This window comes from Vombatus ursinus, unplaced genomic scaffold, assembly GCF_900497805.2.
Source record: "Vombatus ursinus unplaced genomic scaffold, bare-nosed wombat genome assembly UNPS02014864.1, whole genome shotgun sequence".
NCBI classification, from domain to species: domain Eukaryota; kingdom Metazoa; phylum Chordata; class Mammalia; order Diprotodontia; family Vombatidae; genus Vombatus; species Vombatus ursinus.
The window spans coordinates 6943832-6967025 of NW_020954642.1; the positions used below are offsets into that span (position 1 = coordinate 6943832).

Sequence of the window (23194 nt, forward strand, 5' to 3'; positions counted from 1 at the left end):
ATTTTGTAAAAGAAAATGTATTAGATTCATGTAAATGTAATTTTCCTTTAATAGATTGTAAACTACTTTAGGGCAGGTACTATTTTATTTTTTATTGGTCACCCTCAGTCTAGTGTCTGACACATTATAGTCTCAAATTGTTATTTTTAATTGAATTATAGAAAAGAAAATGAAGACTTGCCATAGACTTAGTTGTTCTCTGTACTTCATAAGAGTGAGTTTTAAAATTTTCTAGGAAATAGTATATATTATTCCATAATCTGAGACTGAGAAAGGGAAGATGACTGAGGAGCTTCCTATCCTTGTTCTAAAATTCCCTATCTCTGTCCAGAAAACCACCAATCTGACATTTATCTAGGTTTACAACTTCAGTTTCCTCCTCAATTTCCCTCTCTCTTGTTCTCCCTATATATCTAATCAATTTAGAAATCTTTTAATTTATCTCTCCATAATATGTCTTAAGTAAATCCATTTTTAGTTCTTTCTTAGGGAGCTATTGCAGGAGGCAGATTGAAATCAAGGGACTTTCCCAAAGTTACTAAACTAGCAAATGTCACACCTAGATTTTTAAGCCAGGTCTTTCTGACACCAAGAACAAAACTCCCATTCATTGCAACAGACTACATTTGTTTCAATGTGCCTTCTAAAATAAAGCATCCCAAACTACATACAGAATTTCAAACATGATTTAAAAAGAACTGAGTACAGTGGAATTATCCTCTATCCTTTAAGGCACTGTATGACTCTTAATGCAGCATAAGCATATGATAGTATTTTGGGCTACCTTGTCTAACTGTTGACCCACTGAGCCTACAGTTCACTAGAACCCAAAGTCTTTTATTCCTTTATGTGAACCACTGTTAAGATCTATGCTTTTGATGCTTTTGATTTTAAGTCTTAAGGACTCAGGAATTTGAAGCCCCATTTGTTTTTGTTTTTTATTTTTTTTGTAGATAAGACACCAGTAGTGTTTTCTTTATCTTCTTTAGAGACTGGAGAGGATTTTGAGATGTGCAGTGCTTCAATCAATAAAGAGGGATAGATTTAGTTATTTTAGGATGAAACCTATTTTCTTTTCCAAATGTATTATAATTTTAAAATCTACTATTTGGATCCTTGAAGCTGGTTTTGGGTTCCTTATTTTTTAACCCTATACTTAACTTGGAAATATTGTAGTCAGGAGGGTATGGTATGTTTAGACTCAAATGGATAATCCTGACTCCTTGATTCTCAGTCTCAAAGTGCACAGGAAATCAATAGTATGACTAAGCCAAATTCAATAATGAGCTCATTATTGATTGCCTCATCATAAGAGACAGTCTTTCATAGTGGAAAGAGTACCAGATTGAGAGTTAGAACCTGGTTTCTAGTTTTGGCTCAGTCAATTAATTTCCTCATGGGTGTATCTTCATCTGTAAAAGAGGAAACCAGATTAACTAGAATCTAAGGATACTTTTAATTCTAAAATTATATCAAAAAAATTGTATCAAATATTTATATAGTGTTTACTATGTGTGAGGCCCTGTGTGAAGCACTTTAAAATTAACTTATTATATCTTCATAACAACCTTGTGATGTTGTTGCTATAATTATCCTCATTATACGGATGAAGAAACTGAGGCAAACAGAAGTTATGTGACTTGCCCAGGTTCACATAGCTAATAGTTGTCTGAACTTGTATTTGAACTCATGTCTTCAACTTTACTCTGGAATTATTCTATCCACTATGTTCCTCAGCTGCCCCAATGGTTAAAGTATACCAAACTCAAGTGCTTTGATGTGAACTGATATGAAAAGATTAATGCATTTCCCTATGTGGGCTGAAGAAATTTTCTCTAAGGTACCTACATTATTTATTGTTTGCATTGTTATTATACTGGTAACCTTAAAAATCCCTTCAAATTATTAGATTCTTAGATTTGATTTACTCAAGTGAGAAGATGACTTTCCAGGTTAATTCATCACCTCTTTTTCCTATCTATATTTATTACTTCAGAAATTACACTATCTTCCATTTGTGTAAAAGTATGGAACATCTATATGAAAATTGCAAACTTACACAAAATATAGCAAAGATAAGATTAAATGGAAAACAATTATCTGGGGGAAAACTTTGAAGCAAGTTGGTCTCATTTCCAAAATATATAAGGAAAGAATTAACATTTTAAATTAATTAGAGTCATTCTACAATAGATAAATGGTTTAAGGACATAAATAGACAATTCTCAAGGGAAGGAACCCAAACTATCTATAGCCATATGAAAAGAAAATACTCCAAACCCAAATTAAAGAAATTGTGACTTTCTGCCTCATGCTTATTAGAGTGGCAAAGATGACAAAAAAGGTACATTAATGTAATATTGGTGGACTTGTGAATAGACATAACAATTCTGGGGAACAATTTAAAATTGCAGATAAGTTACTAAATAGTGAATGTCACCCAACTCTATGGCAGCTAGGCCAATAAATTCTTTTTATGGTCAGTCTCACACACACACACAGAAAAAAACAAATAACTATGTGGTCATCAAGTATGGAATGGCTGATTAAATTATGGTACATAACTATAATGGAATACTCTTGTTCAATAAGAAATGAAGAAAGAAATAATTTCTTTCTTTTTCTTTCTTATTTTTTTGTCTAGGCAGTGGGGTTAAGTGACTTACTCATGGTTACACATGCTAGTAAGTGTAATGTGTCTGAGGCTGGATTTAAACTCAGGTCCTCCTTACTCCAGGGCTGGTGCTCTGTTGACTGTGCCACCTACCTGCCCCAAAAGAAGTGATTTCAAAGAGACATGGAAAGCACAAGCAGAAAAGCTATTTATAGTATAACATTAATATTATATAAAAATGAAGGTTTTGATAAACTGACAAAGGATGAAATGGCAAAATCAGATCAAATTATGCAATAACAATACCCTAAAAACTGCTTTTAAAGTTGAAAGAACTATGATCGATGTAATAACTATATCAGAAACAAGAAGTTCAAAGATGAAACATACTATCTAACCTCCTGATAGATAACACATATGTATACATACATATTAGTTTAGACATATGTAGTGTATATAGCCAGTGAGGGGATTTATTTCATTTGGCTATGCATATTTATAACAAAGAATTTGTTTTACCTCTTTGTGTGTGTGTGTGTGTGTCTTTCTGTCTTTCTGTCTTTCTGTCTGTGTCTCTATATGTCTCTGTCTCTTTATATCTATGTGTTTCTTTTTCTGAGTCTCTGTCTCTCTCTGTGTGTCTTTCTGTTTCTCACTTTGTCTTTGTCTCTCTCTCCCCTCTCTTTTCAAATGTCATGGGAGTGAGAGGGACAGAATGAAATTCTCTTAATTTAAAAATTTTAAATGGAGAGACGCAAAATCTGTAAGGTGTGAAGTGTTGCACACCCTTTCAAATATAGTTGCTAAATTCTCAGTTTTACTTAATAGTTTTGCTATGTTACAAGAGCACTCTAATATTGTAGGGATAATTTGTAAATGTTAGTATAATAAACACACACATGTTTATGTGTACATATGTATATGTGTATATGTATATATGTATCTATGTGTGAATGTAAAACACCTTGACTTAATTCACAGACTATTCTCTGTCTTGGCTAAGTGTTATCTGGAAATGAGGAATATTATCCTAAGTTTGGGGTATTATATTTTAGGAAGGTCAAACTAAAGCACATTAAGAGCAGAGTACCCATGAGAGGAATGGACTAGATATTTTACTATGGCATAGCCCAATTATAGAAATGGGAATGATTAGATTTTGTGAGGGTTTGTAATATGCTTTCTATATACAACTATTTGAAGAATACTAGTGTGGAGGAGTAATCGTACTTGTTTTATTTTGTTCCAAAAGGTTGGACTGAGAATAATGGGTAAAAGTGCTAAGAAGAAAACTTCAGCTCGATAAAAAAAAACCCAGAAGCGTTATTAAGAGTAAAATATATCTAAAGGAAGAATAGAATATCTTAAAGTGTGTTTATGTATATGTGTAGATAGGTGTTTGTATGTATATCTCAATATATGTATTACTATATACATGAGTACACATACATATATCTTTGGGTATATATTGGTGTATTGTATATGTGAGTAATACACTAACACATTAATATATACACAGATACACAGAAACAGATATACATATGTATATACATGGATATATTTTAGGGGGATTCATAATAAATGTTATGTATGTATGTATGTATGTATGTATTGCATATCTCCATGCAAACATATCCATATATATTCCCCACACTCAAAGGCACACATACACATTCATCTTTATTTACACTAGCTTCTAACTGAAAATTAGCATTTCCTTCAGTTAGGATTCTTTTTTTCTGAGAAAGGGTCCATAAGCTTTGACAGCTTGCCCAAATGTTCTATGACAAAAAAGAGAAAAAAGGGAATAAGAACCCCTCATGTAGAAGGCCTTTTTGATTCTAATCAAGTATTGGTCTTACTAAATGATTGGCCTCAGAAGTGAAGTGTCTACATAGAGACACTATGCTGTCTCGCCAGACAGCATAGATAAAATATCATTATAAGAAATATAATGGCAACAGTATCTTTTGGTAATAATGAAGTAAATATTGTAAAACTATAAGAGTATTGGACCACATTTTATACACACTCCCAATTTAAGAAGAGGAAACTGAAGCCCAGAAAACAGACTAGGGTATATTTTCTGACGAACATGTTTTCTGGCACTTGGTCTAATGGTACATATATAAGTGTATATGTATGTGGGTATATATGTATGTATGTATGTATATATATGTACTATACACACATATAAGGGTGCATATATGTGTGGGTATATATGTATGTATCAATGTATAAAGTTACCTCCTTATTTTGCTCATTTTATTCTGTTCATGAAGTTTTCTCAGGTTATTCTGAACTTCTCCATTTTGTTATTTCATATGGATATCAATATCTCATTACACTTATATATCATAGTAAGTTTAGCCATTCTCCAACAGATAAGCACTCCCTTAGTTTTAGGGGCTACCATGAAAAAACTGCTATAACTATTTGTACCTAATTATGGTATTTCTTTGATCTCTTGGATATATAGGACAAAAGTGGTATATGGCTAGGTCAGAGAAAACATACAATTTATTTGTGGGGGGAGAGAAATATTCACTATTGTTGAAAGCTGATATATGTTGAAAATTATTCTTATCCTATAAAATTATTTTTACATGCACTATATTTGTGCTAATTCAGATTCAACAAACTTGTATTAAGAATTTTACATATGCAAGTAATTGTTTCTCACACTAGGGAAAAAAGACAAATCTAGTTCTTAACAATTTCTAGTTAGAATAGTAAGGGAGATGTAATAAGGTGCTCTTTTCAAATAGATTGAGACAACATTTTGTGCAAAATTTGAGGAAGAAAATATTTTCAGCTGACTATAGTCCAGGACCTGTTTAATGGTTATGTTGATGGCAGCCAGGAAGGCTCCATCAAGGATATAGCACCCTAGTTGGTCTCTAAAGGAAGGGAAAACAGGGCACTATGAGTAACCCTGTTATGTGGAACACTTTAATTTGTTAAGCAGGGGTTACTAAAGTGGAGTTTGTGACCTTATAAAAGTGATAACTGTGTTGCAATGTAATTGGTTTTCTCTTAAATTCTTTTATTTTATCTTAAAAATTAAAAAAGAAATTAGTCTGAGAAGAAGGCGTTATAATTTGCCATACTATTAAAGATGTCTATTCCACAAAAAGGTTAAGAATCCATGTTTTAAAGAAATTAATGTGACATAAGCTGGAAAGGTAGGTTGAAACCATTTTCAAAGAGTTTTGAATGATGTAATAATGTAGTTAAAATGTGTTCATTAGGCAATATAAAACCTACAAAAGTTATTGGATAGAGGAGTGATGTAATGATTTCATTGCCTAAGGAAGCTTATTGAGGGAACTGTGCAAAGGTTGGATTTGAAAGAGGAGAAAGTAGAGCAATGGAGTTCAGTTGGGAAACTTATAATCTTCTAGGGGAAAAAATTGACCAGACCTAAATGCGGTAATTGAAGTTGGAGTGTGAAGTAAAGGATAGGTATGAGAGATATGAGGGTGGTGAAATCAACAGCACAGAACCAATCATTGGCTACTGAAGGACGAATATGAGGAAGAGTTCAAAAGAACTTGGAGATTTTTCAGACTTGATGAGCAGGCTATGGTGGCACCCTAAAGATGAATAAGTAAGATAGGGGGAGAAATTCTAATGAGCTCAGTTTTGGACATTCTGGGTTTGCAGTACTTGCAAGATACTCAGAAGATGTGAAGAGAGCTGGAGCTATAGGACTGAACCTCTAAGTTGAGCTTAAGGAGTAATTGACAAAGCAGATATTTTGATGAAACTAAGGAATTACATGAGTTTGTCAGACTAGTGTAGGGAGAGAGAAGAGATCCAAAAATAGAAACTTAAAGGGATACAGACTAGAGTTAAGAATATAGAGGAGGAAGAAAAATAAAATAAGGAAACAAAGAAGTGTCAGAAATAATTGAAGAACCATGAGAATGTATCATTAAATTTTCATCTTAACAGTGAACCCTAGCAATAAACTTTACTTTTTTATCCTAATAGAAAAGGACTGAAAGTTAAGAGAGCTGTGTACTACTATAAGCTCTTTCATTGAATAAGTTAAGTGACTTTAGGCTAGACTTTTAATCTATCTGGCCTCCATTTATTCATCTTTAAATTGTGAATAGTAGGAGCTATTCTACCCATCTAACACATAGGTAGTTCTTTAGTTGTGAGCAAGAAGTGAAATGAGGAAATATGAAAACAGTTGGAAAAGAAAAATAGGCCACACAAGCTGTGACATATTCAGTTCTATAATTTGGAGACAATATTACTTATTACAAGCATTGTAATACCACCTTAAGTTTGCACCTGAGAACGTGCAACTAGCCAAAATGCAAAATTTCACCTCCCATTGTTGTGAAGATCAAAATGATTGAATTTTGTGAAGCGCTTAGCAAAGTGATTGGCACATGGTAAGTACTATATAAATGCTGATTATAGTTATTATTATTTCTTTATTGGAATGTGATTACTCCATACTTGTTAACTCTATACTGGAATTTAGTAGACTGTGAATTGAGCTATTATAAGAATGTGATAAAAATAGATATTTGAAAACATCAGTATTTAATGAGGTACATTTTGTTTTAAAACAAATAATAATAACAACAATAATAAGCTTATTACAATAAAGTGAGTTTTCATTGGAAAAATTTGTGCTGTTACATACAAATCATGAAATTCTATAGGGTAGTGTAAAGTTGTAACCTCAATATATTAACATGAGTCAAATATCAGGAATTTGCTGTATGTTTGAAACACCAGAAAGTGGTTGGTTTTAATTTATAAGGCAATGATAAATGAATTCTAACTGTTAGGGATATATGAGAAAACTAATAGTATTCAAGCCCTAAGCTGTGGTTTATGAAATTTTGCTATTTGAGGTAAAAACCCTTTGGGATTACAATTTACTATTATTTTGAGTTTTGAGTACAGGAGTGGTTTCTGAATTGTCATGAAGACCATAGTAGAATGACATGTTCTGTATTCTTAGAACTGTAAGAAATGGACTTTGTGTCTAGGAAAAAGATGAGGGGATAACCTTGGCATGGCAAAAGGTAGTAGCCTCTTGACTTAGTTTCCCCATTGTATTATTTTTGTTCTGAGCAGAAGATTTCCCCACCTGGTCTATATTGAGCCTTGCTTTTGATACCCTAAGACTGACTACATGATTAGCTGCAATATATGATTCCTGCCTGGAATCAGAGCTAAAATTTTTTTTCCCTTATTATGGTATATGTTAGGTTAGCCTGTGCCACTGAGGGGATGAGTCTTGACATTATTAAAACTATGTCCCTCCTTTTCCTTTCATAGCAAATTTCTATTATCAGGGCAGGTAAGTAGCAGAAGTTTTATAAGTACAATACTATATTTATTACTTAATAGAGTGATACCAAAAAATCTCTGAGTTATATAATAAATGTAAATATGAAAAATTTTATAATTTTAATCTGTATTTGTAGTCAAATTATAATATTGGGATGTTATCCTCCTAAGGGGGAACTTGATAAAGTAATAAGATAAATATTTAATGTAAAAGTTTTCTAATTAAATATAATAGTAAATTTTGAGAAAACAATGAGTTTGGACTGTTTTCTATAAGATCTGTTTGCATGTGCCTATGATAACCTTCCTGATACATATAGTATGGAAATTCAGGCTTTGAGTATGTTTTAGTAATAAATTCTCAAAATCAAATTAAGGATTTTACATATAAATTTGTATCGATATCTGTAAAGAAATGAAATTGCTTCCCCATTTTGAAGTTTTGTCTGCTAATTTTAAAAAGATTTTATTTTACAAGTTAGACTTCCCATGATTTTAAAAATATTTATTTATATCAGCCTCTCCCCTGGGGGTTTTTCACTTGGCAACTGCTATGGGCTCTAGGAGCTGCCAGTGGCAATGGGGCTTCCCTCCCATCAGTGGTCACAATGTAGTTTATGTTGCTTTTTATTCATCGGAGAAAGCTCTGACTTCAAAAATGATATGCCCAATGGTATTGGACAAAGAAAAGAAAAAAAAATTAGAAGAGAACTTGTTCAAACATTTTTGTCCTACAAATCCAAAATGTACAACTTTTTGGAATGGTAAGATCTACAAAAGATATGCTAGCCTGTATTTCTGCCGTGCTATTGAAGATTAGGACAATCAACTAATTATCCTGGAAATAATTCATTGTTTTGTTGAATTACTTGACAAATATTTTGGCAGTGTGTGTGAACTTGATATCATCTTTAATTTTGAGAAAGCTTATTTTATTCTGAATGAATTTCTTTTGGGTGGACAAGTTCAGGAAACATCCAAGAAAAATGTACTTAAAGACATTGAACAGGCTCCAAGAGAAAGCTGAAACCCTACATAGTGTTCTTAAAGAAATTGGATTGACAAGCCATTTCCCATGTTGATGGTATCATGCAGTCTCACATACTGTAGATGTTCACTGTCTTCATGTCAATGTTTAGCTAATGGTGTAAAATTCTGTTTGTCAGTGTTACTGTTTTGCTAAGCTGCTTCATTCAAGCCTACATAAAAACACTCCACTTTTTCAAAGGAGAATAAAAAGTATTAGGTTTTTTTAAAGGGATTTAAAAGTTAACTAAAACTTGATGCAGAAAAAAAAATATTTTTTCAGTATACTTAAAGGTTGAATTATGTCAGTTTGCCATTAATTTTATTTGTATGTGATAATTATTAATATACACATAAATCACAATCAAGAAGCATATTTGTTGCTACTTCTGCATTCAAATGAAAGGAAGTTACATTTATATCAACTTAAAAGTAAGTTTAATAATGTTTCAATATAGTTTTAAGTAACCAAAGACTAGTGTTACATTTCAGTATTTATGGGAATGAGAAAAATTAACTGATTTAACATAACAAAATGATTTAAATTTTAACATCACCACTTAAACTAAAACATATATATATATATATTCAAAAGATACTTATTGGGAACTATGTATACTAAACTGGTAGCTTATTAAAATATGTCTATTTCTGACACTAAAAGGGTATTACATTAAAGGGAATTACTTTAATCAGAATGATCTTATTTTACATTGACCATTAGTTGAAGGCAGGAATTTGGACTTAAGATACTATACTCCAAGATGATCACATAATGCACACTATGAAAATGGTTAGGCTAAGAGGGGGGGGAGCCAAGATGGCGGAGGGAAAGCAGTGACTGTCTTGAGTTCTCTCCCAAAGCCCTCCAAACACCTAAAAAAATGGCACTAAAAAAATTCTAAAGCAGCAGAACCCACAAAAAGATAGAGTGAAACAAATTTCCAGCCAAAGACAGCCTGGATGGTTGATTGGAAAGGTCTATCTTGCCAGGTAGGGAAAGGAGCACAGTTTGGTGTGGGCGCGCAGGCCGAAGCAACCCAGCAGGCCTCAGAGGACTGAATCACGGGCAGCTGTGGTGGTTTCCAGACTTCTCAACCCCTGAACGCCAAAGACAGCTTAGAAGGTCAGTGGGAAAAGTCTGTGACTGAGGTCAGAGAGGAGCTAGGTCTCAGCTGCAAGTCTTGAGCACGTGGCCCAGGGCTGCAGCTTTTTCCTGAGCTTCCAGCCCACAGACTGAGGGGGAATCAAGTGGCTGCTCAGATGGGGATTGCAGGGATCTCTTTGCCAGTGCTGAGGCAGGCATCTCTTGCTTTACCAGTGCTTGGATCTGGATCACAGTTCTGAGGGGCAGTCCTGGGGTGAGGAGGAATGCTGGTGTGGTGGAGCTTGTTGTGGGGGTGGAGAGAAACACCTCACTCCTTATCATACCACCTTGGAAGAACTGAAAATTTACAGGTCTCTAGAAGTACCTCTGAAAACAGCTGTACAAACCCCCGAAGTTTGAGACAGTACACTCTTCACATTGGAAGCACATTTTTACCTTAACAAAAAGTTTAAAACTCAAGTAATTGGCCGAGATCATGAGTAAGCAGTGCAAAAAGAGTCAGACTGTATTATCTTACTTTGGTGACAAAGAAGATGAAAATGGTTAGACATTATTTTCTAGGTAAGATTCCTTTAAGAATAATTTTATAAATGAAATGGATTATGTTGATGTCCCAGATATATTATATGGCCATTATTTATTGCATTTCTCCATGAGCTAAGGATAACATCTACTTAATTGGATGTTATAAATTAAAATATTGAGTTGCCTAGTATTACTGCCATCTCAACACAAACTTGGCTGCATTCACAAAGTATCATGTGACTAAGTTTTGCTCCATGGTTGGTAATTATTGTGGTTAACTAAATTTTCCCTATACTTTTTTATGAAGTAACACTAGTTTATCCTTTCATGCTACCTCCTGGTCAGAAAATATCCATTATATATGTATATGTATATGTGTATGTTTATGTATATGTATATGTATATGATGTGGATGTGGATGTTTACATTTGTGTATATCTTTCATGTAAAAATGTTAGCTGGATGAGGTAAAATGGCAATAGGGTGATTTATATTTTTAAAGCTGTAACAATTCAGTTACAACACGATTTTTATATGTATTTAAACATGTCTTCAAGGTTTACACTTTCACTTATTTGTATGTGTTTAGCTGGATTAAGCTTTGTGATTGTGACCAAAATTTAGGCTGTGAACATTGTCTTATCACATATATTAGTTATAATAAATGTCCACTATAATACAAAAAAAAAGATTTTTGTATCAGATATAATGTTTAGATAAAGATAGAAACAGCAACTGGTATATAAAAGATTGAAACTCTCTGAAGTTTCAGGATTGGAGAATCAAATTTAAGATACTGTACTAAATTTTATTAAGTATCATTACTAGCCAACATCATTACTATCATTATCTAGGAATTTTTCTACAAGTGATTTGGAATCAGGGAAGCAAAGACCAATTCAGAACTGTCTTGAGAATGAAGCCTATTGCATGATGAACAAGAGAAGCTATCCAGGAGCAAAACAACTACATGAAACAACTGAGACTCAAGGTGAAATGATTAAATGAACATTGTAAGTGGGTTACTATGATACAAGGAGACAATATTAATTAATCTTGATGATCATTATTGTATTGATTTTCTCTTTTATTTCATGGTGTTTATATTTATTTTTTCTTGGTTTTCTTCAGGATATATAAATACCCATTCTCAAAATTAGTTCATTGTGAGATAAGTAGTTTGATCTGTAACCTAATATGTAATTCTGATTATGAATATATGAAAACCATTATAGATATGGCTTTATATATGTGTGATCCATGGAGGAGTGAGCTGCCTACACCCCATTGAATCAAAAAGGGAAAATTGGGAGAGTTGAGAAAATTGAGGAAATTTTGGGGATGAGGATAACAAGTGGTGAATTGTGGAAATTGAATGAACTATATTGACTCCATTTTGCTACTCAACTCTGGAAATAGCTCAGTTCCCTTTCTATTTAATTATGGGTATAGACCCACTTTTGTCCAGTGATAAAATTCTATTCAGTTGTTGGAATAGAGATAAAACTTTGCTGCATTGTTTAAACCTATCCTTGTATGGCTGGGAATCTAGACAACCTCTACCTGCTGCTTAGATACTTTTAACTAAGAATTTAGTTATGCTGACCAGAATCTAATCAGATCCAAAGACTAATGCAAGGAGTTTTTGTACAATTACACATCTCAACCAATCAATATGTTTTATCTCAAAACTGACCCAATATTGATCAATCAGTGAGTGTTTCCATGTTCCTTTTCGCGTTTACAGACCCCTGGGAGAAGTGGGATGCATTTTCTTCTAAATTTTGGGAATTTTACCTGTTTTCTCTCCCCCTCCCAACTTGGAAAGTTCCTAATCTATTATCCAATTAGAAATCAGATTAACTAATGTATTGTTTCCTTTTAATTAATTGGCCTTATTTGATCAATTATTTGTTATGTATAAAAGTATTTCTCCCCTTGTATTCAAGGTCTATGCCCAACCAAAGGAGGTCTGGTCCCAATTTGTTTGGCAATTGCCATGCATTGCTTGTTAAATCAATATTCTTAGAAGCTCAAACCTTTGTTTCTTCAGTCATTTCATCTTTCATCCACTGTGATGAAAAGTCAGCAACAAGGAAAAAAGAAGAGTAAGAAAAATTTAGTAAGCTGTCAAGACAGAGAGGGTGCCCATGGCCAGAGAAGAATAGATTTTCATTTAGGATGTTTTTCATCCTAGTGATGGATTCCAAGTAGAGACAAACAATTTTCTCATTTCCCAATTGACCACTTCATCCAAAACTGAAACACAGACACCTCTGGCATGAAAGGAAACTGGTGGAGGACCAGCATCGAATGTCAGTAAATTTTATCCTATAGAATCATAGAATGTCAGAGCTTGAGGGAAATTCAGAGACCATCTAATTCTGCTTCCATCATTTTATAGATGAAAGACTTAGAGGGAAATATCAACTCTTTTCAAATATTTAAAGGTATACTGTATGGAAGAGGAATTGGACTCATTCTACTTAGTCCCAAAAGGCAAAACCAAGACTGGTAGAAAGAAGTTGCAGAGAATCAGCTTTCAGTCTATATCTGCATCTATCTATCTATCTATCTATCTATCTATCTATCTATCTATCTATCTATCTATAGGTGAGCATCTATTTATCTATCTATTCATCACTAAGTAATTGTTCATTACAGAAATTAGATTAGATTTCATACTCACAGGCTATCAGTACACTAAGTTGCCTCTGTTCCTCTGATTGGAAGACTGAAGGCAGAATAAGAAAAAAAGAACTCCTCCCCAATTCCCTATTTAAAAGGGGCCCAGAAGCCTAGCCAACTCTTCATTTTTTGCCAGTTACACCCCCTGGATTTGACTGCATCATCATCTTGCTAACTTCCCCTTTCCCCCTTTTAGATTCCTTTTGTACTGTGTGTTGTCTTTCTTAATTAGATTTTAAGCTTTTCAAAAGAAAACACTCTGACCCCCCCTTATTTGTATTCCCATAACTTAGTAAGGTACTTAATAAATGTGTATTTTATTGTATAGTATGGTATAATACAGAATAGTATGATATTTTATGGTGTTGCATGATATGGTGTGGTATGGCATGTTAAAACATTATATGGCATGGCATTTTGTTGCTTTATCTGGTATTGTATCAATCAATCAACAGATATTTATTAAGTTTCATTTGCCACATGCTAAACTAAGCACTAATAATACAAAAAGTGGCAAAAGATAGTCCCTGCCATAAAGAAGACTAAAATTTGATGGGAGTGACAACATGCAATCAAATATGTACAAAACAAGCTATACAAAGGATAAATAGAAAACAAAAAAAGGGAAGGCAGTGGAATTAAGAGAAATTAAGGAAGGCTTCCTTTGGAAGCCTTTCCTTTGGAAAATATGATTTTAGTTGAGACTTAAAGGAATATACCCCGCCCTGCCCTGGTAAGCAATCCATGTGGAAGAAGGAAAGCATTCAAGTCATAGGGAAGTGACAAAGAAAATAAGTAAAGTCAAGAGATGGAGAGTCTTCTTCCTGGAACAATGAAGAGGCCAATGTCACAGAACTGAAGAGCGTATGTTGAGGAATAAAATGTAAAAGGAATTGAAAAGATAGAAGAGGGTTAGGTTATGAAAGGATTAGAATGCCAAACAGAACATTTCATATTTGTCCCTGGAGGCAATAGGAAGCCAGTGGAGTTTATTGATTAGAGAGGTAACATAATCAGACCTGCATTTTTTGGAAAATTACTTTGGTAGCTGAATGTAGGAAAGATTGGAGTGAAGACAAATTTAAAGTAAGCAGACCCACTACTATACTATTGTAATCAATAATCAAGGTGATGATGTCTGGCACCAGAGTGGTAGCAATGTCAGAGGAGAGAACAGAGAAGGCATCATATTTGATAGATGTTGCAAAGGTGAGATTGACAGGCCTTAGCAACAGGTTGGATATAGGGAGTAAGAGACAGTAAGGATTTCAAGATGACTTGTGCTCTAATGTGTTGTACTGTATTTTACCATACTGTACTATATTACTTTGTATTGTACTGCATTATGTTATAATGGCAAGAGTGCTAAACATGGACTCTAGAAGTAAAGCAGAAGGGAATATCCATTTATTGAACACCTTCTATGTATCAGGCACTGTACTAAGTACATGGTACAACTACATGAAAATAGTAAGTTTCTGGACTTGGATTGAAACAAAGGTATCACTAAGGTGACACTAAGTCCTATATTTTGTCTGCTATATGATGCTCCAATTAAAATGATCATTTAAGTTTATTTAAAAAGCCAGATTTAAATAATTAGAGAATATTAATTGTTCATGGGTAGACAGAACTAATATAATAAAAATGACAATTTTTAGTAAAACTAATCTATTTATTAAATGCCATCCAAACTAAACTATCAAAGAAACATATTTTACTGAGTTAAAACAACAAAACAAAACAAAATTCATTAGGAAGAGCAAAAAATCAAGAATATCAAAGGAATTAATGGAAAAAATGTAAAGGAAAGAGGTTTAGCAATACCAGACCTTAAACTATATTATAAGGCAATAATTATCAAAACTATTTGGTACTAGCTAAGAAATAGAAAAGTAGATCAGTGGAATAGAGTAGAAATAAAATACACAGTAGTAAATGATTATAGTAACCTTGTGTTTGACAAAAGTAAAGATTTAAGCTTTTGGGTTGAGAATTATTTGGTAAAAATTGTTGGGAAATTAGGCATAGATCATTATCTTATACCATTTATCAAGCTAAGGTCAAAATGGATACATGAAACAGAAATATTTGGTAAATAGAAATGTGTATAGCATGGTTATACATACATATATACATATACACAAATATATGTATATATATATACGCATATATATGAGAGTGTGTATTTATGTTTATTTGTATTATATGTGTATATGTGTATATATATATATATACACACACACACATACATCCATGTATATACGTTTGTGTGTGTGTGTCTAATGGTAGCCTTCTTTAGGACACGGTGGGGCAGGAAAGAGAAAAAAAAGTACACAGCAGAGAACAGAAAACAGAAGAAAATTTAGAAAAAAGAAAAGAAAAGTAGGGCAGCTAAGAAAACAATGTGTCGTATTTATTATATACTAATTACAAAAACAGTAAACAATATGAAATATAAATTTATGGCTTTATGGTGAATTATCTTATGTTCTCATGCTGGGTACATGGAAATATACTTTATTTTTATCTTTTTGCATTTAAGTTCAAAATAAATAAAAATTAAAAAGAAAGAAAAAAAAGAAGCATGAGTGGGCAAAATAGGACTTTATTCTTCAAAGCATGCTATGAGAAGCATAATTGTTATGTAATCACTAATCAAAATGAGAACAATCCTAGAAAAACCATGTAGTAATTAGTCTTGTTCCTAATACTCATATGGTACTCAAGACTTAACTGTGAGGATTGAGCTACATGTATTAAACTTTTTCAAATCTCAACTATTTTGAAGAGGGCTATCTATCATGAAATCTTTAATAAATTCCTCCTCTTATCATCATGGTATGGAGGCAATACTGGACTTAATGAGATAACACATACCAAGCTCTTTGCTACCACTGCTGCTGTTACTATTTGTAATCCTACTCGTAGTAAAGAATCAAATAGAATAGTGCATGATCTATTGGATACTACAAAGTTGGAAAGCTTTAAAACATATGCCCAGAGAAAGGCAGTTAAGTGAGATTAATTTATCACCATAAGGCTGTCCATCACAAGATTTTAAAATATAGCTACAGCAACTTATGAAGAATACTTACTAAAGCATATAGGATTTATAATCAGGGGAGGGGTGGCTTGAATCAGAGACTCTTGAAATATTTAAAGGAAGTACAGACTATGTACAAAAGAAATTAAAATATAGAGGTTTAGAAGGTTTCACAATAAATCAACTATCAAAGATTTTAATTCAATGCAATAAGCAATTGTTGAACAGGTATTACATATTGTAAGTCTCATATTACAAAGATAAAATGGGGGGAAAACTGTTATCCTCGAGGAACTTAATATTCTATGGAATTTAAATTCACAGAGTCCTAGGTCTGAGCTTAGAAGAATGTTAGTGGCCAACTATCTTAACTCTCATTTTACAAAAAAGGAAAGTAATCAATGAAAGAAGTAATGACTGGATGGGTGAATGAATAAAAAAGGAATTTATTAAGTGTCTTTTTATATGATAAGTTCTGAGGGGAGGTAATATTTATGTGAGAAATGGTGTTTGGGATATGGGCAATTTAAGGGATGATAAATAGAGACTTGGTGAGAGAAGAATGACACACTCTTTCTAGTATCAATGGTAATCCTGATTTTATTATGGTTCCAGAGTTAGAAAAGAAGGAATGAGTGTGTGTAAAAAAAAAAAAAAGACAAGAGGATGAACAGGGTATAAAGTGAAGTATGACTTGTGATAAAGTGAAGTATGGCTTGTGATACTAAATATAGTATCTCAGAAAAAATTAAGAGACTTGTTCAGGATCACACAGTTAGTCCTAGAGCTGAAATTAAACTCAATTTTCCTGACATCCAATGTAAATGTCCTTTCTGTTTAACTACACTTCTTTTTAACAGATTTTCTACATTGTTGAAAATCACATTGTATCTATCTCAATTCTTATAAATTTTCCTGAAGGCCATGCAATAAAATTATGTTATTTTTTTGAATTGTAACTCAGAAGTTTTAAACTTAAGGCTCTTTCTATGTATAAAAACTAGTCATTTTAAATTTCATCAAGTATTTTAAATAACTGTTTTAAAAATTACTATAGAACAGCACCCACAAGAACATAAACATAGGCATTATAATTAATCTACAGCTGGACTAGAAAATAAACAACTGTACTGGGAAATGATAGTGCAAATAAACACATTATATTAAAAAGGCCAGACTGGTAGTAATATGTGAATTTAACTACCAAGGCACTGTAGGAATATAGTATTGCCAATTATAGCCAGTAACACAAATCATAAAAGTGGGTAACTAATGAAAACATATCAGTTTGATGAACATAAATTGTCTGAGTGACAGAGAAAGTATTTGGAAAGGACATACAGCAGACATTAGAGGAAGGAAATTAAACTTTCAGTCACTTAAATATGTCTATGCAGCATTAAATGGATCTGAGCACAAGTAATTATCTAGGGAATTGTGGACTATGCAGACACCTAATCCTATATTATCCTAAGTGTATCCTAAATTATCCAGATCCTTCCTATATCCAATAATTTATAGATATTCTCTTGGCTCTGAGCTTGGCAGAGCAAAATAATGATGATGATAATGATAATGATAATAATAATAATAATAGATAAGGAATGCCAAAAATAAGGCACATGTCAAACAATACTGTCATTAAAAGAAGCACTCAGCTTTCTTAAATGTCAGAAATCCATGATTTGAATACAGAATCAAATGTACTTTAGAGTTACATAAAGAAAAATTAAGCTATAAAGAGGAATTTTTTTTTTTTGGTTAGGCAATTGGGGTTAAGTGACTTGCCCAAGGTCACACAGCTAGTTCATGTCAAGTGTTTGGTCTGAGGCAGGATTTGAACTCAGGTCCTCCTGACTTCACGGCTGGTGCTCTATCCACTGCGCCACCTAGCTGCCCCTAAAGAGGAAAATTTTAAAAAGCTAATCTCTGTGTCTCTGTGTCTGTGTCTGTGTCTGTGTCTGTCTGTCTGATTGCCTGTCTTTCTGTCTCTCTCTCTGTCTGTCTTTCTCACTTAGCTTCCTTCCTTCCCTTTCTCCTTCTCTTTGGAGGATTAAAAAATACATTCCTAAAGTCTAATTTAGTGATATTGGAATTATTATTCATGCGTCTTGCCACAAGTCAGCTATAGGGTAATATTCTCATGGTCTCCCGAACAGTTCTATTGGGTTTTGTGTAAGTTCAGCACAGTGAAGTAAGGCTTAGGTCAAATGACCTTAAACAACCCACTCTGGACAATTATGCTGAGTTATTAGTCTTGTTTCATTTTAGCTTTGCTCTGTCATGGCAGGATAGAAGCTGGACCAAATCTTGATCTTGGTACCCTCCAAGGAATTCATTGGTGGTCATTTTGAGAATGTCTATGAAAGATGAAGAATAGAATATGAGTAAGTAATAATTTCTTTTGGACTTTAAGGGGCACATGTTTTGATGCAATGTGAAAGGCTTAATGCCCCTGGGGAAGTTATTGACTCCTAGAAGATGAAATGGACATGAACCATGCAGGGAGAATTTACCACACATACTCTAAATAATGGCTTATGTCCAGTTCCCTAGTGGTTGAAACATCCCTCTCCCCAAATTCTAGTGACTATGTTAAATTGTTCTTTGGGATTCCTAGGGAATAAAATATAGTTCATATGAATAAAAGAGAAAATGCATGATTAATATTATTTACATTTCTTACATATGTACAAATCAATTTGAATGAGAACAATTTTAAAGTTATGATACATAATGAATCAAAACATTATCATCAAAATGATAAAACAAACAATGATTTCTTGTCCCTGATGAGTCTAAACACTGACCTTTCAGTTTACCATCTACTAATAAGCCACAGCAAGTTGAAAGGCCAAGATTTTGCATTTCTAAAACAGGGTGACTCCCATTTTAATTTAAAAAGTGAATATTGAGAGTCCATTATTTGCAAGTCAGCCAACAAACATTTATCATATACTCACTATGTGCCCAAATACTGTGTTAAATGATGAGGAAAGTTGAAAACAAAAAAGGAAAACCAAGGTTTCTGACCTCAAGGAACTCATATCATACATAAGACAACTGCAAACATCTATATACATACCAGATGTGTCCAATGTAAATGGGAGTTAATCTTAGGTGGAAAGTACAGAGAAATAGGGATAGAATTTTTGAAGAAGGTTGGATTTAAACTGATCCCTAAAGGAAGCCAAGAAAGTCAGAGGTGGAGAAGGAAATAAGACATTGTCACTTAGCTGAAGAATTTTAGCCCATCTCCTCATTAAATGTCCACCCATTAGTGTTGATTTCTCCTGTCAAGGATATTTCATTTAAAAAAATATTTACAGTATCCAGTATCTCCATTAGGTGTCTTTGGTTACCAAGAGAAAGCACTGATCATCAATTTATTGATTATTAACTAGCCTAATTAATATATTTACTATTAATTACCCAGAAATTCTGTCTCTTGGGTTTTTTATTTGTCTCATCATAATGAATTTCCAGGAATGGTCATAAACCAAATTATATTCACCTTTTTTGAAATGAAATATAGAATCAGAGAAGGGAAGAAAAAATTCCCAAAAACCTTTTTGCCTCTTTTTGTATCCTCAGGACTTAACACGATGCCTGGCTGTTTATTGTTAATCAGATGTTTACTCTTAAGTGACTGAAAAAAAAAATACTAGTAAGCTTCAAAATCTGAAAATCCAGGTCAGCATGTGCTCATGTCCTTCATAAACAATGGAGTTTATTTTTAGTATGAAGACCAGAAGATTTGTCACATACCTTGAAGGAACTGCTGATAAGACTTCCATTTTCCCAAAGTCTACTCTCATCATTATAGAATTGAATCAGCTCTGCTAGACCCTTCAACAATTTTCTTGGATATCCACATTATGAGCACTAGAGTTTTCTTTTTCTCCCCTTACAATATACTGACTTATGACATAAACACTGATTTTGAAAGCATTTGCTAAATATTCAACCCTTGAAACTTGAACAAATGTATAATGCATAATGTACCTTACATCTATAAATCAGTGTGCCTATTTTTAAATTATTTCAATATTCTTGACAGTGTCAAAACTCATCATATAAAGCCTATTATTCTCCTAGAAATACTACATAGTTGTGGAGTAAGGAATGTCACAAACATAGAAAAAGCCAATGTCTTTTCCAATGTATTACCAAACATTGGTAAGACAAATAGGGGAGTATAATTAGACTCTAATATGTCAATAAGGTGTTTGAGAAGCAGCAAAAAAGAAAACATCTAGCATATATAAAACTAGTAAATACTAGGGACAGCTAGGTGGTGCAATGGGTAATGCTCCACTCCTGGGGTCAGGAGGACCTGAGTTCAAATTCGGCCTCAGATACCTGACACTATCTGCGTGACCCTGGGCAAATCATTTAACCCTGATTGCCTCACCAAAAAAAACAAAACAAAACAAAACAAAAAGAAACTAGTAAGTAGTTACAAAGATCATAAGCATTTTATATATTACAAAAATGATAGAAGACAGTAACGAGGCTTAAGTGGTACATGAGTAATCCATGGAGATCAATAAAAAAATAAAGGTTTTCAGTGAATTCAATGAATATTCTATAGAATCTTTATGGGAAATTATGGATAAAGATCATATAGGATGAGAAACTACACAAGTTGTAATCAGAATTACTGATTGGGGTGCTTACACCAATGAAATCATAATTCCATGAATGTCAAATGAGGACATATGAACTCAACTCTCCTACTAGATTGAAAATTCCTTGAGAATAGGGGTTATATACTATTTACCTTGAAATCATCCACAAAGCCTAGCACATATAATGCCTTGTACACATTAGGTACAACACAATTGCAAAATATGTGAATTGCCAATTCCAGTTCACTTCAGATACCACAGATCTAGCCTCTTTCCTTGGAAATTTCCTTCTCACCTAGTTTCTTTGGGTGACATCAGTAGGTGTGTTAAATTCAATCAAGCCACAAACACAACCTTAACAATCAAGTAAGGGAGAGATATGAGAGTTATATGCCTTCACTCAGGAACTAACTTGTTTAAAATTCCTGTAAAATATTTTGGAAAATTTAGTTGATAAAATTGTGATTATTTGAGATGTCATTCTGAAGCAAGAGTGTCCAGGGCATGCATTATTACTCAACAGATAATAGCTTTGAGCTCTGCATCATAAGTGTGAAATTTATAGTCATGGTTTGCAAATATCTCTTGCTGGAATGAGTCACTACAACCATTTCATACTTCTCTCCAGTGTAAATGTGTGTGTGTGTGTGTGTGTGTGTGTGTGTGTGTGAGAGTGTATATATCCCCTAGATACCCATGGCAATTGTCTGTGAGCTGTACTGCTTCCTGCTTTTCTTTAGAGGACTGAAATCACACTAAATAGTCTTCTAACATGATTTGATAAATCTAATAGATGAAATTCAAATGGATCAAAATTATTTTTATCATAAATGGCTTATTAGGTTGATTCCAGTAGGCGTATAGCTTTAAAAAGTATAAAACAGAGGCTGGCATTATGCTCTCTTCAGAGCCTATTTAGGGTGTTGATGTAGTATGAAAAGTTTCCAGAGTTGGAGCCAAGATGGTGGAATAAAGGAGAGCAAAGGCAGGGCCCCTCCAAATACCTTTAAAAAACTGACTCCAAACAAATTCTATAGCAACAGAATGCACAAAAAGACAGAATAACATATACATTCAGCTATAGATATCTATCTTACCCTACAGGTAAGTAGGAGGGGAAGGGACAGGAGAAAGGGGGAGGGTTATAAAAATAAAGGCAGATTGGGGGAGGGGGTAGTCAGAAGAAAAAAAATTTTGAGGAGGGGAAGGTTGAAAGGAGAGAAAATAGAATAAATGTGAGGCATAGGATGGAGGGAAATACAGTTAGCAATAGTAACTGAAAAAAAATTTTGAAGCAAATTTCTCTAACAAAGGCATCATTTCTCAAACATACAGAGAACTGAGTCAAATTGATAGAAATAACAGCCATTTCCCAATTGATAAATGATCCAAAGATATAATCAGTTTTCAAATGAAGTAATCAAAATTATCTATAGCCAGATGAAAAAAAATAACTCACTTTGATTGGAAAAATGCAAATAAAAACAATGCTGAGGTTCTGTCTTATACCTATTAGATTGATTAATAAGATAGAAAAGATAAATGACAAATATTGGAGACATGTGGGAAAATGAGACTTTAATGCACTGTTGGTGGAGTTGTGAACTGATTCAACTATTCTGTAGAGCAATTTGGAGCTATGCCCAGAGAACTATAAAATCATGCATACCCTTTGACCTAGCAATACCACTACTAGGTCTGTATCCCAAAAGAGATAGACAACAAAAAGGAAAAGGACCTATATGTACAAAAATATTTATAGCAGCTCTTTTCTGGGGGTAAATAATTAGAAGTGGAGGGAAAATCCATCAATTGGGGAATGACTGAACACATTGTGCTATATGATTATGATGGAATACTATTGCACTCTAAGAAATGATGAGCAAGATGCTCTCAGGAAAATCTGGAAAGACTTGTATGGCTAATGCAGAATGAAATGTACTGTCTATCCCAGCAATAGCACTTCTAGGACTATATTCCAGTGAGATCATACAAATGGGAAAAGGACCTACATGTACAAAAATATTTATAGAGGCGCTTTTTGTAGTGGCAAAAAATTTGGAAATTGAGAGGATGTCCATCAATTGGGGAATGGCTGAACAAGTTGTGATATATGAATGTAATACTATTATGCTATGAGAAATGATGAGCAGGCTGACTTCAGAAAAACCTGGAAAGATTTGTATAATCTGATGCTGAGTGAAGTGAGCAGAACCAGGAGAACTTTGTACACA

The 23194-nt window shown here is 33.4% G+C and overlaps 1 pseudogene; it reads left to right on the forward strand.

Annotated features, from left to right (window-relative positions):
* The first annotated feature begins 8544 nt into the window (after positions 1–8544).
* LOC114027916 lies at positions 8545–9018 on the forward strand (annotated as a pseudogene).
* The last annotated feature ends 14176 nt before the right edge of the window (positions 9019–23194 follow it).